General features: G+C 46.1%; 1 protein-coding gene across 5 annotated transcripts in view; it reads left to right on the forward strand.

Moving 5' to 3' along the window:
* The window catches only part of OSBP2 (oxysterol binding protein 2), a 165,066-nt gene that overhangs the window by 62,907 nt on the left and 83,289 nt on the right, over positions 1-18,870 (forward strand). The window lies entirely within an intron of this gene.

An 18,870-nucleotide genomic window follows, 5' to 3' on the forward strand; every position in this document is an offset into this window, starting at 1 on the left:
CCCTGCTGTTCTTTGGCTGGACACTTGAGCAGCTTCCGGTTATGGCCTGTTATAAATATAACATGTCCATGCATGCTGTTGTCCTCTCTTCTGTGACGCTTTCCTAGGAAAAGTTGTGTCGGGGGGGGGAAGGAGGTGGGTACATGCAGGTGGTATGGTGGCTCTTGATTCCACTGTCCTTCAGCCCAGTTGTTTTTAAGAAGGCGATGAGTGCCCTGCAGGAGGGTACCAGATCATAAACGGTTAAGTCAAGTAGTACAACATGTATATAATCTAGAAATAACTATTCATCTATTGGGGGGCAAATGATCACACTTTTTTTTTTTGGATGGGATGCATAATCTAACAGCTGGGACGTCTGGCTTGAGTTCTTTGAGGACCAACACCACCTTCTCCTCACCCCCTTGCCCACTGCCCAGCACAGAGTGGCACTGCACAGACATTTGGCAAAACTTCCAGAAGGGGGTCCTGGGCAGCGCTGCCACCTGACCTGCTCCTGAATGGCTGGACTTCAGCTTCTCAGGAAATGGATGCCTTTCTGTCGTAACTGCCTTGGCCGCCCTGCACTTCCTAGGTACACTTGTTGCTGTGGTAGCTGGTCAGAGCAATACATATCCTGCCCTTCCCTGGGAAAGCTCCAGAAAGGAAGCGCCCCTTTTTCTTTTAAGCATCCCCAGTTCCTTTCCAGAATGAAGTTGAACTAGAGCTAAGGGAACGAAGGAATGGTTCAGTCTTGTACTTGAGTGGCAGGGACCAGACCTAAGGCAGAAGGACCTTGGCCACTTGGACGGTTGAGTCTTCTTTTCCCTGGTCCTCACTACCCACCCTGGCCCACCTGGGCGGCCCCGACGTTTGCTTGTCCTCTCTCCCTCCTGTTCGCTCCCAGCTCCTCTGTTACACAGAAATCCAGCTCACCCCCACTCCTCAGGCTCTCCTCTTACTCTTCAGTATTTCTTTGCTCCTCATTTTTCCTTTTAGATGTGCCTTTCCGGCATTCAATGTGAAGCAAAAACTTTAATCTATTTGTAGTCTATTTAAAATCAGAGGAAGGTGCCTGAATTGAAGGATTATTCAGGCTGAGCATTCAGTCCCTCAGGGGCTCACAGCCCTGGGGGAGCAGAAAGGCACAGTTCTTCGGTGTTATTTGAAAAGCGTGAGTCACCCAGAATTGTTTTCTGGATGCCAGTGCCAAGGTTTTTGCAGTAAATATGCCCCAGTAATCCATCTCTTCTCAAAACAACGAAGTGATTATCCTGTAGCAGGTCCTGGGGACACATTCAGGCACCAGTGGGAAAGCAGCTGAAAATCTCATTAGGGAGCTTTACTCAGCCCCTACTCTGTGTAACAAACCGAGGCTTGTGAAATGCCAGGGGGCTGTGACTGGCACTTTCCACGTTCCCTGGCCACTAAGATACCATTACACCATTTTCTTTTCTTTTCTTTTTTTTTTTTTTTAAAGATTTTATTTATTTATTTGACAGAGAGAGAGACACAGCGAGAGAGGGAACACAAGCAGGGGGAGTGGGAGAGGGAGAAGCAGGCTTTCCGCAATGCGGGGCTCGACCAGGACCCCGGGATCATGACCTGAGCCAAAGGCAGATGCTTTAACGACTGAGCCACACAGGCGCCCCCCATTACACCATTTTCATTGAATCCCTTTGGCATTTGTGGATCTAACTTCTGTCAAGTCAACTTCCTATTCCTTGGGCTTTGTGCACTCATTTCAAGCGACCCAAAAGTAAATGCCATGTACTAATTTTATTTTAGTATTAAAAATCATCCGCCTCAAAAGACGGCCATTCCTGCATTTTAACTCCGTGGTTCCCACCACACACTGAGTCACCTGTCCCTTGGCTCAGGCCTCAGCTCAGAGTTGTGGGTGTGGAAAGGCCGGTGAGGAGCCTGGGAGTCTCTTGGCCAGGACATCCACCATCTACCTCTCCACTTCTCCTTTGGAGCCTGCACTCCCCAGAGACACACTGACGCTTTGTGTTTCTCTGTGTAAAATGCCCCAGAAGTGGGTTGAAGCATTCTGATCTCGGGCTGTTCGGAGTGAAGGAGACATGAAGGGATGTCCTTTCCCTGCACCCAGGTACTGAGACTGACCATAGGTGGTGCTGGGTCCTGTGCAGGGCATGTCTGGGGGACCGTCTCAGTGAGTCAAGCAGTACCATCGAGAAGGAGGGAACATTTTTCCTGTTTACAGAGGAGGACCTCGGTGCCTTTTTGGAAATTGCTGTTAGGAAGTAATGATGCTTTGATCGACATCTAGCTGCTCAGATAGACTACTTCAAGAAGAGTGCTGAGGGCAGGGCCGGCCACACAGGAGATGCTCAGGAAAATGTCCAGTGAATGCGTGGTGGCACCGAAATCCAAACAGAGACTTTTGCAGCTTCCAAGCTAGGCCTTGTTGCATCCCCTGGATGAGAACATAGTGAAAGGCAGGAGCAGGTAAGGTTGATTTTGTTTGTGATTTAGTAGGGGACACCTAGGAGTAGGGACATTTGCTCAGTAGTTGGCCATGAAGCTCTGCAGGCTTGGAAGAGTTCATGCAGGTTCCTAAAAGTCCATGGGCTCTCCTGCTTTCTTGGAGTAGCAGCTTTACTACACCAGACCTCAGGGAGAGGGAAATAAAGCATGTGGGTTGGATTTTTATTAGCTATAGTGCTGGTGTCCTGTCTAAAAGCAGCTCGAGAAGGTGAGCTACAGTCACAAATTGAATTTGTCAGAAGAACACCTCTTCCTTCTGCAAAGGTCCTAGCCGGTTGGGGGGGAGGATTCCCCAGGGAATGTGAATGGTGGCCCTGCATGGACGGTGGACTATGCCCTGACTTTGTGTGGGCTGATTAGAGAGGAGTGCCTGCCTGGGAGGGGGGCAGGGAAGGTGGGGCTGGGAGCCCCAGTGAACCGGGAGATCCATCCACAGGAAGGTGCCAGGTCTCATGGTCTTGGTGGCTTGTAGCAGCTGTCCAAGCTGGAGGACAGGGAGGAACACAGGGCTTCTTGATGGACAACGACTTTTCTTTTGTCTTCAGTGCATGTCTTTAACAAAGTCTTTAACAAAGTCTTTACTGAGGTGTCATTGACATGCAATAAACTGCCTATATTTAAAGTGCCTAATTTGGTAAGTGTTGACATATGTATACACCCACAAAACCATCACCACCATCAAGATAATGGACATATTTGTCACTCCCAGTGTTTCCCCCTGCCCTTTTGTAATTCCTCTTCAGCCCTTCCCACCTCCCCAGGTAACGACTAATATGCTCCCTGCCACAATAGATTAATTTGAATTTTCTAGAATTGTATACAGTATATACTCTATTTGGCTCCTTCACGCAGCATAACTATTTTGAAATCCATTCATGTTGTGGCATATATCACTAGTTTGTTCCTTTTTATTGCCGAGTGGCATTCCATTGTTGGATGGAATGTCTGCTGCTGCCAGTTGATGGACATCTGGGTTTTTTCCAGGTTTTGACAATCACCGAAAGAGCTGCCATAAACGTTCGTGTCCACGCCTTTGTATAGACATATGCTTTCTTTTCTCTTGGGTAAATCACCTAGGAGTGGAATGGCTGGGTTATAGGGTATTAGATATGTGCTTCACTTTTTAAGAATCTGCCAAACTGTCTTCCAAAACGGGTGTACTATTTAAATGCCCACCAGCAGTGTGAGAGGGGCCAGGCCGGGGAACACTGAGTCAACGATCCCAGGATAACCTGAGGAAATGCTGAGCACAGGTTTTCTTGATGAACAATCATGTTGCCTTCAAAAAATATGATTGTATGTTTTCTCAGGCATTACAGTGTCTTATACATTTTCTTTGCTTCAAGGAGTAGGGGACCTGTGCACATATGGTCCTAGTCATTAGTACCCCCAGGAGAATCAGTGAAGGCAGCTTACTGAAGACACAGGTTCCGTCTGTTTTCATTCCCCTGGGACATGAAATACCACATCGCAGAGGCAGGGAGGCTTGTTCAGAGAGCATGTTTCTGTCTAAAGGTAAATGAATAACTCCATAACACTCCTAATGCTGTTGTTCCCCAAATCTGACTGATCACGTAAAGTCTTTGCCTTTGTGAATGTTTACATAAGAATGCAATTTATTGAGAGTCTTTAGTTTGGACATAGAAAAACTGGCACCTTGATGCAAAATGTGCCATTTCTCTCTAGCTGTTGTTCCCCACCAACATTGCCCATGAGCCCCAGAAGCTTCCCAGAGCCACACCTACTTGGGTCAGGCAGGCAGATGATGACTGTAGGAGAGTGTGGATCTCAGAAATGTCCACTGTAATCACTCAGACTGTGTTCATTGAAAGTTGTCTTTGACATGTATCTGTAGAATGACTATTTCCTCCCATGGAGAGGCTTCAGAAGCAGGGACAGCGTTTTCAGAGGTGGGCATAAGTGTCCGCACTCTGGTGGGTAGTCTCACAGAGCTGAGTCTGTGGTTGCTTATTAAAATGCCCAAGGTGAAAATCCTTGTTTTTCATTCTTAAAACCAGAATGGCATCTCCAGAAATAGATTTATGGGAGTTCACTTAGCGATAAAGGTGCCATTCAAATCACCCAGTGGAGGGACCATTAACAAGTGTGTTTTAAGTTATATCCTCCGGGAATTTGTTTTTGTTTTTTTTTTTAAGATTTTATTTATTTATTTGACACAGAGAAAGAGACAGCGAGAGAGGGAACACAAGCAGGGGGAGTGGGAGAGGGAGAAGCAGACTCCCCGCTGAGCAGAGAGCCCGATATGGGGCTCGATCCCAGGACCCTGGGATCATGACCTGAGCTGAAGGCGGCCGCTTAACTGGCTGAGCCACCCAGGCACCCCCAGGAATTTGTTTTTATGCAAGATATGGGATAGGCGTCTAATTTTATGTTTTCCAAAAGTATATCTCATTTTTCCCAGCAGAATTTATTCTGTTTTTGAACACTACTGTCCATTGATCTCTTTATCATTCCCTCTGCCTGTATCCCACAGTTAAGTCGCTGTAGCTTTATGGTAGAGTTTGACAGCTAGTTGGATAAATCCTCCCTCACTGTTCTTCAATTTCAAAAATATATTGGGATTTCCCCCTTCTATGTAAATTTTAGAATCACCCCAAGTTTTACTTCACCTATCCCATTGGGGTTTTGTTTGGGGTTGCATTTTAATTGTAGATTACTTTTTCCTTTCTAACCATGTCATGTGTGGACCGCATTTTGTTCTTTGAATAGTTTTAATCATATATCTAAAGCAGTGTTTAATATTTCTGAGTTAGGAAACTTGCTTCCTTGCTGAATTTTAGAGAGGTTAGTATATATTAAGTCAGTATACAATAAATATTTGCTGCACAGCTCTCTGTGCCAGACAGTACTGGGAGATGAGGATTTAATGGAAATTTAATGGGAAACAAAACCAGTCACTGCCTCCAGGGACCTCACTGCCTGCTGTGAGGAGGCAAACAGCCGAAAAATCGTGGTGGAGAGTGTATGAGGCTACACCCCAGCAAAGGAAACACAAAGAGAGGCACCTCGCCTAGTTTGGAGGGTCAGGGAAGGCTGCCTGGAGGAGGGGACATGTAAACTGAGGCCTGAAGGTCAAGGAGGAATTTGCCTGATGAAGTGTGGGGAGTGCAAGTGAAAATGAGGCCAGAGGTGGGGAGGAGTGTGACCGCATGGAGAGCTCCAGAGAGTTCAAGAGTGTCCCAAACAGAGGGGGCTGGGATGGGGTGGGCATGGCCCAAGATGAGGCTGGAGGAGCCACATCATGGATCATGAAAGGCCTTCCCAGCCACATTCCCAGTCTCAGCTCTGCTCCTCTGGCTGTAGGGTACACAGCATGTCAGAGGGAGGCAAGACTGGTGACAGGATGTGTTGGCAGCAGGGCAGGAGAGAAGCCCTGGGACTTGAGAGCTTCAGGGGGCAGAGCCGAGCTCTGCGTCCTGTTTGTTACTTATGGTGTCTGCAGAACCAGAAGCCAACCAACCTAGGATCTTGGCTGTGGGGCTTTCCAGCCACATGACCTGGGACACATGATCTAACCCAACCCCCCCATCTTCCTGAGCCCCGGTTCCATTGTTTGAAGAATCAGGCTGTTGTGAGGATGTGTAAAGTGTCAACACCCTGCCCGGCCTGCGTAGCACCCATAAAAGTGACGATAGTGATGGTGGTGATGGGGACAGTTTGATTAGCTGCAGAATGTCCTGCTGAGTGGGAAAGGGGAGAGGGAGGGAGTGACACCATCCCTTTTTATCTAGGGTCTCCCCGATGCCAATTCCGTGTCGATCACTCTGAAAATGCAGAATCCCACCTGGTTCCCGTGGGAGATCTTCCTCCAAGGAGAAACCTTCAGTAGAGAGAGCCCAGCCCTCTGCCGCATGGAGAGCTGGTGGTGGATGGTGTGCTCAGAGCCGGGTCCTGGCCTTCTTAGCCACATTATTCCCCTTTTACTCGGGGCCCTCCATCAAAAGGCTGAATGTGCTCTGGGGTGACTGACAAACCAGCCAAGGCCTTTGGTAGGATTGAATCTGACAGATTCAAAGAGGAGCATAAAAATGGTGTTGCCGTGGCTCAGACTTGCAGGGCTCCTGCAATTACGCGTCTCCTTTCATGTAAAATTAGATTAGCACCGTGGCTCCCGTGTAATGAGTCTCTAATGCCAGGGATCGTGTTAATGAATACGTTGTAAGTGTTGACTTTTGATTCAGGCCTTCTTCGGGGGTGAATAATTAATTTTTAATAGCTTTGGGCAAATCTACATGCAGTACCGTGAAAGGAAAAAAATGGCTTGGCATGAGGCCGTTAACATGTATGGCCATCTCAGCGATGGTGCCTTAAAGGAAAAATGAACAAGAAATGTTAGCTTCTGGCATTGACTGGTGAAACATCAGCTTTTGATTGTTGCACCCTCTTGGAAAGAACTGTACTATTTCTTAGCTTAAATGGAGGATCTTGGAAGGTGTACTGTTCCATCTCTGAGATGCATGCTCCGGGTTGCGGGGAGGGGCTCTGGAAGGAAGTCCAATCCTGACCAGAGAGAGAGGACCTGAGTCTGGCCAGCAGGTGGGGACTGCGTCCTCTGTGCATTCAAACACCAGGATTTCAGGGCAGTGAAATCCGCTTCCTCTTAGAAATGATCTGGCCCATCTTGTTTCCAGATTTCGCATCTTCCAACCAGTTCCAGAAGCCAGTAGCTAACAAAAGTGAGGTCTCCCTTCCATTGACCCACCCATTCAGGTCAGATACGGGCAGAGAGAAAAATCAACTTTCAAAAATCAGAAAAATCAGACTCAAAAATCAGAAAAAAAACAAAGACAAAAACCCCTCCCAAAAAACCCAAAAGAGCCTCAGGACAACCCAGTGCCCCTCTTTGGGGTTCACCACATAGAAAAAGCATTGGCTGAGGCTCCCAAGTCCACTGGAGGCCCCCAAGTCCAAATCTCCCTAAGGGGAAAGAAATGGTTTGATTGGAAGTGGTTTGGATGCAGCCTTTCGGAAGGCAGCACTAATGACCAGAAGGTGGACAGACTTGTTCTAACCCCAAGAGCACAGGGCAGGATGAATTTTTCTCTAAGAACAGGGTCTGCTCATGAGATTCTCTGTAGCAGCTTTGCCTCCTCTTCTGGTGGGAACTCTGTTTCCATTTTAGAGCACAGCTTCATTCTATTTTGTGCCATGTTATCTGGGGGTAGGAGGGATGTGAATCTCAGTGAGAACATGTGTTGTTTCTTGTGCATCTCTATGTGACAATGGCTGTCATCAGAAAGAAGGAGGGTGGCAGGCGGTGACGCTCTCTCCATGCTCCGAGATGACTGGGCTTCAGAAGAAGGACATGGGCCCCTGAGGTTGGCAGACACGTCGTAGTTTGTTACAGTGGCTGACGGGTGTGGGCTCCTGGGGCTGGAGGCATGATTGGCCAGATGACCCACAGGGTTTATTGTCTCTGTCCTTTCAAGTGTCACCCTCTGCCTCCACATATTCCCTGGATTAAGAAAGACTCTGGATATGTAGCCCCATGAAAATGCATAGCACTGGTGTTTGACCCCCTTTTTAGGGAGGGAAGGGATAGAAAAGATTGGATAACTTGAAACTGCATCACCTATTTGTAGTTCTGGTTGCACATCTAATTTACATACTCATACACAGAATCCATGATGGATTTGGAGGGAGATGGGAAAGAGGACAAAGTTGGAGGCTCCACATTGGTCTTGAACTATCAAGGAGATCTCAGTTTGGGGGGCTGGATTGAGAGAGAGAGAGAGAGAGAGAGAGAGAGAGTGTGTTCCAAACAGCTTCTACGGCTTTCAGGCGATATTTCAGCAAGATTCTTAAGACATGCAAAAAGCAACCCCTAAGCGATGTAGCAAACTGTATTTAAGAGGGGGGGAGGGGAGGGGGGAGAGAGAAGGAGGGAAAGAAAGGTGGGGGAATACTTAATAGGTTAAATTATTTGAGATGTGGTAACTCGCTGAGGATCCACTGGCAAATGTGGTTAAGGGTCATTTCAAGACTGATAAGTTCTTGGATCAACAATTTAAAAATCAGTTAAGGGATGTTTCTTCTGTTATCTTTATGCTTGCCCCACTTATCATGTGGATGCCCTGAAACCGAGGGGGATAGGATCTGTTTCTTTGGTTTTTAAGTTCCATTGCTTGGAAGGTCTTTGACATTCAAGAGCAACATGATCCCTGTTGCCAACACTGCCCTTCTTCAGGTTCCAAGAGCTTACATATATTAGGGAATTTTAGATATGACCAATCCTGTCTCTTTACCATAACTGTGCCACAGTCTTGTGAAATACGTTGTCAATTGTAATTTCACTTTGCTGATAGAGAAAAACAAACTGTGGACTGGCAGAATGCCTTAGCTAGCACAGAGCAGCGAGACTGAGAGGGTCACAGTCACGTCCCAGGGCTGGGTCCAGGCCAGTGGAGATTTCAGGAGCCTTTGCAGTAAATAGTTTTATTAAGACCCCAGCTAGCCTCCTAGCCTGCCCCAAATCAATGGGTACATAGATAGACATCACCAAAATATAGAAATAGAGTCACGATTAAAAAATCCATAGGTGGGGCGTCTGGGTGGCTCAGTAGGTTAAGAGTCTGCCTTTGGCTCAGGTCATGATCCCGGAGTCCTGGGATCGAGCCCCGCATTGGGCTCCCTGCTCAGTGGGGAGTCTGCTTCTCCCTCTGCCTCTCCCCCTGCTTGTGTTCTCTCTCTTTCTGTGTCAAATAAATAAATAAAATCTTTTTAAAAAATCCATAGGCATTTATCAAAACAGCAAAAAACTAAGGATTTAGGAACCGTGTACAGAAGCTTCGATCACCATGGTTTGCATGATAAGAAATAGTTTATGAATATAAGCATTTTTTTCATCCACCATCTGCAGTGTTGTTTATTGAGAAAGCTGAGGTTATAAACCTTCCTCAAACGCTTCCTGCAGACATTTACTTGCAAGCCCTTGGGTAAAAGTTTGCATTTCTATTTTTTAATGAATAGTCTCTATTGGGTTTAATTAGTCACTGTGTCTATGCATGAATCATTCATAATCTGGGTTTGCCACCAGCACATGGCGTTTAATGTCAGATGAACGGAAACAATATTTTTAAGCAAAACGTAAAATACACTTTGGCCAATTATCAATGGTTGACAACATGTTTTATATAGATAAAAGTTGATTGGCAGCTGTTACAAGTTCTGTTTTGTCTTCTTGCCGGTTGGGGGGAGAAATGAACATTATGAAAAGCATAAGTCTCAGGCATCTTTGAGGGCCCAGAGTCTGGAACATTCCCCAGCCCACCCTACATCAGAGAGGTGCTCTGACCTGGTGAGAGTAACATGAATAATTGCTGCCATGCGCGCCTGCTCTGTGCCTGGCATTTTTACGTGCATTATGTGTAACCCTCCCAAGAACTTGCCCACAGTCACTGAGTTAGTAAATGGCAGAGCCTGGCTTTGAATCCAGGTCTATCTGACTTCAGGTTCTCTGCTTCCTTGTGTACACATTGTCTACTACATTGTCTACACACTGAAAGTACAAGTGATTAAGGTTGTCTTTCAGCTAAAAGGTTGATTTCAAACATTATTTAGGTTGTACAAATACTCATATTCTCATAGCTATTCACAATAGCCAAAAGGGGGAAGCAACCCGAGTGTCCATCAATGATAAATGGTTAAACAAAATGTGATCTATCTACACAATGGAATGTTATTCAGCCTTAAAAAGAAAGGAAATTCTGATACATGCTACAACATGGATATTCCTTCTCTTTCATTTTTTTATTATTAATCAAGCATTTTTTAAATATATATTTTTAAAGATTTTATTTATGTATTTATTTATTTATTTATTTATTTATTTATTTGACAGAGAGAGACACAGAGAGAGAGGGAACACAAGCAGGGGGAGTGGGAGAGGGAGAAGCAGGCTTCCCGCTGAGCAGGGAGCCCGATGTGGGGCTTGATCCCAGGACCCCGGGATCATGACCTGAGCTGAAGGCAGACGCTTAACGACTGAGCCTCCCAAGCGCCCCTAATCAAGCATTTTTTAATGATTTTATTCTCTCCTTTATTCATTCTTATTTGTACCTTCTCTCATTCTTATTGTTTTTAAAGATTTATTTGTTTATTTTAGAAAGAGAGAGCATGAGGCAGAGGGAGAGGGAATCCTCAGGCAGACTCCCTGCTGAGCATGGAGCCCAATGCAGGGCTCGATCTCACAACCCTGAGATCATGACCTGAGTTGAAACCAAGAGTCGGGCGCTTAACTGACTGTGGCACCCAAGCACCCCTCTCATTCTTTTAATAAAAGAGATTATAATGTGAATCTTTCATATATTAGAGTCTACTTTAAACTAGTACTTCTACCACTTCCCAAACAATTTAAGAACTCCACAAGTTAAATTCCATTTATCTCTTGCTCTTCTTCTTATTGCTCTTATATATATTTACTCATATGTTATAAATTCCACAGAGCATTATAATTGTTTTTTATTTTGCCTTAAAATATTTTTATTTCACCTTAAGTTTTGAATTTTTTGGCAATATTTATTTATATTTAGTTACATTAAAAAAAAAGACAATTCTGATGTTCTTTATTCCTTTCTGAATTTCTTCTCTTCTGTCTGGGACCATTTTCCTTCAGTACAAAGAACTCGAGTATTTCTTGTGATACATGTCTACTGGCAGTGAATTCTTTGCTTTTTGTTTTTTATTTTGCCTTAAAATATTTTTATTTCACCTTAAGTTTTAAGGATCTTTTCCCAGGGTATAAAATTCTAGATTAGCAGTCCACCCTGCCTCCCTTCCTTCCTTCCTCCCTCCCTTCCCTCCTTTTTTAAGCTTTAAAGATCCTATTATCTTCTTTTTCTCTATTTTATATTGAAAAGACAACAATCAGAATCAGTTTTATTGCTCCTTTGAAAATAGTGTATCTTTTTTTTTTTCTCCAGCTTCTTTTAAGTTTTTATCCTCTGTATTTGATTTTTAGGACTGACTGTAATGTACCTAGATAAGATTTGATTTATAGTGCTTCTTGGGGCTCACTGAGCATCTTGAATCTGTGGGCTAATGTCTTTCACCAGATTTGGGAAAATTCGGTCATTATTTTTGCCATGACTGCTTCTGGCCTACTCTCTTTCTCTCTCTGTCTCTCTCTGTGGGACTTAAATTACATGTGTGTATGTTAGACCTCTTGATGATCACCCAAGTGACCTTTATGCTCTGTTCTGTGTTTTCCATCTTTTTTTCTCTCTGGCTATTTTGATTAACCAGATTTTGAGTTCGTCAATCCTGCTTTCTACTTTACCCATTCTGCCATGAAGCCAATTCAATGAATTCTTAATTTCAGATACTGTATTTTTAAATCCTGGAATGTCCATGTGATGACTTTTATAGATTTCCAGTTCTGCTGAAATGCTACATCTATGTATCCATTTTGTCTTTTTTTTCTTTAAAATTATTAATTACAGTTATTTTGAAATTAGCTTCTTGCCAATCAAGCTGCTTAGGACGCACTAGATATGCCAAGTGGCTCTTCTCACGGCTCTTGACATTTCAGCCATCTGTATTTTTGAAGGTTTACATTTCTCTCTTGTAGTGTTTTCTTAGGTTTCCCTAACTGCCCGTGGGCTTCATGCGGGGAGAACATTAAGTCTTTGAGAACTTACCAGGAGCTATGAGGACTCAGAGCCCCCAGTTTATGAGATGTGGTTGCTTGGTGACTGCTGAGGGAAATCTGGTCTCCTGGGCTGGGATCCACCTAACTGAGAGCTCCTTGGTCAGTCAAAGCTATAAGCACGGTATTCAGGGTTGAATTTATTTGTTTTTCCTGCTTTTAGTCCTTGTATATCACAAGTTTTTAAACACTAAAAACATATTTACAAGGGAAATAACTGATATTAACTTAACCAACTACATAATGTTTTTTTTTTTTAAAAGATTTATTTATTTATTAGAGAGAGAGAGAGAGACAGCGAGAGGGGACACAAGCAGGGGGAGTGGGAGAGGGAGAAGCAGGCTTCCTGCAGAGCAGGGAGCCCGATGCAGGGTTCAATGTGGGGCTCGATGCGGGGCCCGATGCGGGGCTTGATCCCAGGACCCTGGGATCATGACCCAAGCCGAAGGCAGACGCCCAACCACTGAGCCACCCAGGCGCCCCTACATAATGTCTTTAAAAATTCTCTTCCACTCTGTTAATATATATACTTCAGATAAGAATTTTTGTTTTTTAATTTCTTAATAATAATTAATAATATTATATTACATATTTGAAATTTTAACCATTTTTAAGTTATGGTTCAGTGGTATTAAATACAGTCATATGGTTCAACAAACACCACCATTCATCTCAGAATTCTTTATCTCGAAAAACTGAAACGCTATACCCAAGAAACAATAAACCCATCTCCCCCCTCCCTCAGTCCCCATTCTGTCCCCAAGACAACATTCTACTTTCTGTCTCTACGAATTTCACAACTCTGGGTACCTTATATAAGTGGAATCATAAAGTATTTTTCTTTTTGTTACTGGCTTAATTCACTTAGCATAATTTCTTCAATGTTCATTCAGGTTGTAGCACATGTCAGAATTTCCTTTCTTTTCAAGGTTGAATAATATTACACTGTATGTATATATCACATTTTACTTCTCCTTTCATCCATCAATGGACACTTGGGTTGCTTCCATCTTTTGGCTATTGTAAATAATGCCGCTATGAATGAATGTGGGTATAGAAATATCTCTTTAAGACCCTGCTCTCAATTCTTTGGGGTATATCCCCAGAAGTAGGATTGCTTGACCATTATAATTCTATTCTGAAATTTTTGAGGAACCTGCTATGCTGTTTTTTTATATTCCTACCAATCGTGCACATGGTTCCCAATTTCTCCACACCCTCACCACCAATGCTTATTTTGTTTTTTTAATATTAGCCATTCGAATAGATGTGAGGTGATATCTCATATGGTTTTAGATTTGCATTTCCCTAATGATTAGTGATGTTGAGCATCTTTTCATATGCTTATTGCCCACTTGTAGATCTTCTTTGGAGAAATGTCTATTCAAGTCTTTTGCCCATTTTTGAATCAGATTGGATTTTGTTGCCCAGTTTTAGGAGTTCTTTATATATTCTGGCTATTAATCTTATCTCATATACAATTTGCAAATATTTTCTCCCATTCTGTGGATTGGCTTTTGACTCTGTCGATAGTGTCCTTAGATGCACAGAAGTTTTTAATTTTCATGAAGTCCAATTTGTCTGTTTATTCTTTCGCTTCCTGTGCCTTTGGTGTCATAGCTAAGAAGTCATTGCTAAATACTGTGTTGCGAAACTTTTGTCCTATGTTTTCTTCTAAGAGTTTTATTGTTTTAGGTCTTACATTTAGGGTTTTGATCCATTTTGAGTTAATTTTTGTATCTGGGTGTTAGGTAGGGTCCAACTTCATTCTTTTGCATGTGGACATCCAGTTTTCCCGTCACCATTTGTTGAAAAGACTGCCCTTTCCCAATTGTGTGATCTCAGCACCCTTGTCAAAAAACCTTTGATTATACATACGAGGGTTTATTTCTGAAGAGCCGTTGAATTTTTGTAGGTAAAAGAGACTGCCAGAATTAGTTAATCCAGTGCCTACTTGTCCCAGATAAGGAAACTGAGGCCCAAAGTGAGAAAGTGACTTGCCCTGGGCTTCATTGTTAGCGTATGACAGAGCTAGGAGTCCTTCCCTGGCCTGATTTCACACTGGATACTTTTTTAAACCTGGTTGCTAGTTTGCTTCGTTCCTAGAGTAGAGTTATGTTAGTTACTACTTTGATGGAAGCAGCAAATAGTCTCTAGTCTGCAGAAAATCAGTTGTGGCTTCTCCAGCCCCTCACCACTCCTGTGGAGCGGTCACTGCCAATAGCTGTGTTTTTGAGGCATTGCTATGGTGAGAATAGGTTACTCAGCCTGTCCCTGGGTTCCAATTTGCCCTGTCATTTTGTTTGCAGAGTTACTTGAAGGGTCTTGAATATAGCTATGTAATAACATACCACGGAATGCCTTATCAGTCTTGTCTTTATCACCCACTGGCAAAGAACTTGTTCTGTGAATTCTCTGGCAGCCTAGAGCCTCTTTCTCCCCTGCCTGCCTTCCCAAGCTCAGCTTGGCAGGATGTGGCCTGGGGGTGAAGAGAGAGAGAAAAAAATATGAATTAGATAAAATTCAAAAGCAGATTTAAAGTTATCCCTTTCTTGCTATTACCCATGCTGAGTTTGCTCATTCAAGAACTATTGAGCACCTCTCAATAGCGCTGTGAACACTTTTCTAGAAACTGACAGGCCCCCACAAAAATAGAAGGCGAGAGCTCATGTAAACTTTCTGGAGAGGTAGGATGCCTGGGCATGGACAGGTAGGTAGTGGTGTAGATGGTTAGAAAGATTAAGTGTCTGGTGCATGGTACTGATAGGAAAGTGCTCTAAGAGCTCAAGGAAGTGGAAGTGGAGGCCAAGATAAGGAGCCATGCTCCAGAACAGTAAGCATGCACTGCCTGGCACCAGACCCAGCACTGGCCACAGCTGCACTTGGGAGCACTTCTGGTTTAAGAGTTTGCCGCTCCATTGGATGGACAGGGAACTTGAAGGCCAGGTGAGGGATAGTGGAGCAGATACTCAGCGTTGACAAGGGACAGTCTAGGTCATGAGGCAAAGACTTGAGACATCATGGCCAGAGATCAGAGCTGTCACTAGGGGGGCTTGGGAAATGGGAAAATGGGATAGAGAGGGCATGTCTGCGTAGGACTCAAAGGGTTAGGCTTGGAAGTTAAACCTTGCTTGGTTAGTAGTAGGGTGGTGGCATTTTAGACTTGTAACAGAAGTAGTGACAGTCTGTACCAGGTGTCGTAAGAAGAATCATATGGCCAGAGAGGAGGTTAAGAGAGGGGGCAGGGGCCCAGGGAGGAGGCGCCATGGTGGACCAGGGAGAGAGAAAGAAGGCTAGGTCCAGGTCCCCAGTTGGGTGAGCAGGAAAGAGGGCTAAGGAAGGCACTGGTGGACCCTGGGGTAGGCTGGTTGTAAGGGAGGAGGAGGGGATGGGCCAAGGACATGCTCATGTTTTCAGGGCATAATAGAGGGAGCAAAGTATAGCTAGGCTGGGGTGGGAAGGATGGATTTGGTTGGGATTTACTGGCCATATTGGTAGAAAGGTGGCATTCCAGACAGGTTGGGGGTGGTTTACTAGTTGTCAGCAGGAGTGGGCAGTCATAGTCTGCCCACCAGGAACAGATTGTCTAGTGAGGTCAAAGAGCAGGGTTTGAGCCCTGGGGCAGACGGAGGAATGGGACCTGGGGCAGAAGTGTCTTCCTGCCTTTGTAGTTGAGAATCATTGGAATGAGTTCCAGTTTTTAGGTTTTTCCAGAACCTAGAGAATAACTGCACTGAATAAATGCACTGAAATTTAAAATCTTGCTGTATGGCTGGTATCGTTTCTGTTGTTCCAAATCCTGAATCTTTTGGGATCTTTAGTGTATATGTGAACATGTCACGTCAGTAGAAAATTTGTGCTTTGTGCTAGTGGGGTATGTGTGTAGGAATGGGCATCACTGGGTCCCTCACTGATCTCCTGGAAGGTGAGGATGCAGACATGCTGGTGATTGCTGAATGTGCTGTAAGTTAGACAACTAAGAGTTAAATTGAAGGACTCCTCTGTCACAAAATCCTCAAGAAATTCCATTCCAAATGAGGAAATGCACAAAGAAAGACTTGAGACTTTTCTCATAAGTGTCAACATGTCCACTTGGCAAATGTTGGATGTTTGGAAGGCGGATGGGCACCCCATCCCCCATCTGATGCTTGTGACCAGTGCAGCAGGAAGTTCACATAATCTGATGTCACTGGAACCTGACTTGTTTCTTGTCTTTGGATTTTGATGGTATGCTACTTAAAAAAAAAGGGGGGCGCCTGGATGGCTCAGTCGTTAAGTGTCTGCCTTCGGCTCAGGTCATGATCCCAGGGTCCTGGGATTGAGCCCCGCATCGGGCTCCCTGCTCTGCGGGAGGCCTGCTTCTCCCTCTCCCACTCCACCTGCTTGTGTTCCCTCTCTCTGTGTGTCTCTCTCTGTCAAATAAATAAATAAAAAATAAAAAGAAAGCTCTTGGAAGTAATTTTCAAAGTAGAAAAAAAAATGTTAAGTTAAAAGACTGTAGAAGTAGTGGTTTTGTTTCTTTTTAAAGACACCACATGGGGATCGTGATTCTTCTTCCTTGATGTGGAAACTGAAGGAGCCCCTGCCCCCCACCCCCCACTTGCAGAATTTCCTGGATGGCAAATACTCACTCCTGTTCCTGCTGTGCCCTTCCTGAACGTTTCAGCTCTGGGCTCTTTGTGTAGCAGCCTTGATCTGAGAATGTTTGAGCAGCGTGCCTCCTGCCTGCTCGGATAGCATTTATTAACCTCAACTTGAACTCATTCCATTTGGTCTTCTCCCTTCAAACCAGGGGCTCAACCAAATGGTAAAAAATCAACATGTCTTTGGATTTGAATTAATGAGGTATAAGAGTTGTGGTTGCTTTAGAAAGAATTAAGCAAGGGTGGCCAGTTTTGGCAGCGGAAAGAAGGGTCTCCTCATCTTGTACTTGGAATGGCCATGAAGTGACCTGGGCTGGGTGTGGCTGTCCAGTCTTGGATTCTTCTACCAGAGGTAGCTCCACCCCACCCCCACATCCCAGAGGAGAAGCTGAGGCCCACTGAAGGCAGAAGGAAGAGTGGCCCAGGTCATGTTTCTGGTCTGCGGCAGAGGGTCTTACAACTAGGGACCCTCATCTCCATCGGGGCTTTCCTGGCCGGGGATGAGGAGTGGTGGGAGGGATTTTAACAGAAATGAAAAACGGAGAAGCGTTCTGAGTGATGTCACCAGGCTCCAGTAGTCCCATCCGTTGGTTGGTTGACGATCTGACACCAAGGATGTGGAAGAGGGAATTGGATTCCAGGTGGGAATGGAACCCCAAAGGCTCTCCCTCCCCTAGGTCCCAAGACACTGTTAACTGGTTAATTCCTTACAATCCCAGGGTATATGACAGAGGAGAAATGAGGGCTTGAGCCAAGGGCCCTTTCCACGCGGGACCCAGGCAAAGGGCCAGCCCTCTTTGGCCTCGATTGAGCCGCGATAGCGCCCTTAGTGCCGGGTCGGGTTCCGGGCCATGCCCCCACATTTTAAGAGGCTGAGCTGAGCTTTCTGCCGCCCGCCGGCCTTCACGGAGACACTGAGAACTCGCCTTTGTCTAGCCCGCTGGGCGGGAGGAGAGCGCTAATCCCTGCTCTGACCGGGCTGGAGGAGGTGCGTCCCATCCTCCGGGGATTGTCTGGTGGCCTTGCACGGCGCCCTTCGCTCTTGGAGCGGGGCCCTGAGGGACGGAGGCGACCACCCCCGGCGGGTCGGGAGGAGGCTGGAGGAATGAGGACGCCGTGCGCCGCGCCCCTGCCGCGTTCCGGCTGACTGGCTGGCGGGCAGGCGGAGCAGGGCGCTCGGCTCCTCTCCGCTCGGAGCCCGTGGGCTGGCCGCTGTCCGCGGTGCTGAAGGGGCAGCCTCGGCGGGGAGGCGGGCCCGGGGCCGCCGGGTAGCACACACCCAATCCGGGGACCGCCCTCCTTCTCCCGGGCTTGGCGCGGCGGTGGCAGCCGGCACTGCACCGAGATGGACTGAGAGCGCGGCGGCGGGAAGGCAGCGGCGGCGGCAGCAGCTGCAAGAGCCCCCGCAGCCTCGGGGCCAGACTCACTTCCACACCCGGGAGCCCTTTCCTGGGGTGAGTTGGGGCAGGCGGAGCAAGCATGGGGCGGGCGGGTCCCGAGGCATGGGATCTCTTGGGCTTTTAAATTTTCCTTACCCATTGTAAATTTCTTCCAGCCCTGATCTTGAGCAGCCTACAGGACTGAGAGCTCAGATCTCTGCCCTGGTTCTGACCCAGTCCTGGGATAGAGGGCAGGCCCCTCTGCCCTCACGAGCCAGGGGACAAAGGGTTTAGCTAGAAGTCTAAGGGCAGTCACTAAGCATGTCTTCTTCACCAGCCTGGGTGCTGCCCACCATATGACACTGAGAAGGGATGTTTGCCCAGGTTGGTGTCACAAGGGCAATACTCTCCCCTCCCTGTGCAGGGGACTGGCCCATGTAGACTAGCCACTGGAATTCAGCCCAGACAGAGGCCAGCCATCTTTTAGCAGGGAAGGTGGGCTTGAGTCTTCCCCAGGGGCTGCAAGCAAGAGGTAAAGCCCTCTCCCCGCCTTAGTCCAGTCTCCTTGGGCACCTGAGCTGCCACTGCTGGACTTCAAGGGCAAGGGTCACTTGAGTGCACTTGGCTGTTGGGAGTGAGCTGGACTGAGGCAGAAGAGCTTTGGAGTGGATACTGGGCAGGCACTCCCTGC

The sequence above is a fragment of the Phoca vitulina genome, unplaced genomic scaffold, assembly GCF_004348235.1.
Source record: "Phoca vitulina isolate PV1807 unplaced genomic scaffold, GSC_HSeal_1.0 scaffold82, whole genome shotgun sequence".
NCBI lineage: Eukaryota > Metazoa > Chordata > Mammalia > Carnivora > Phocidae > Phoca > Phoca vitulina.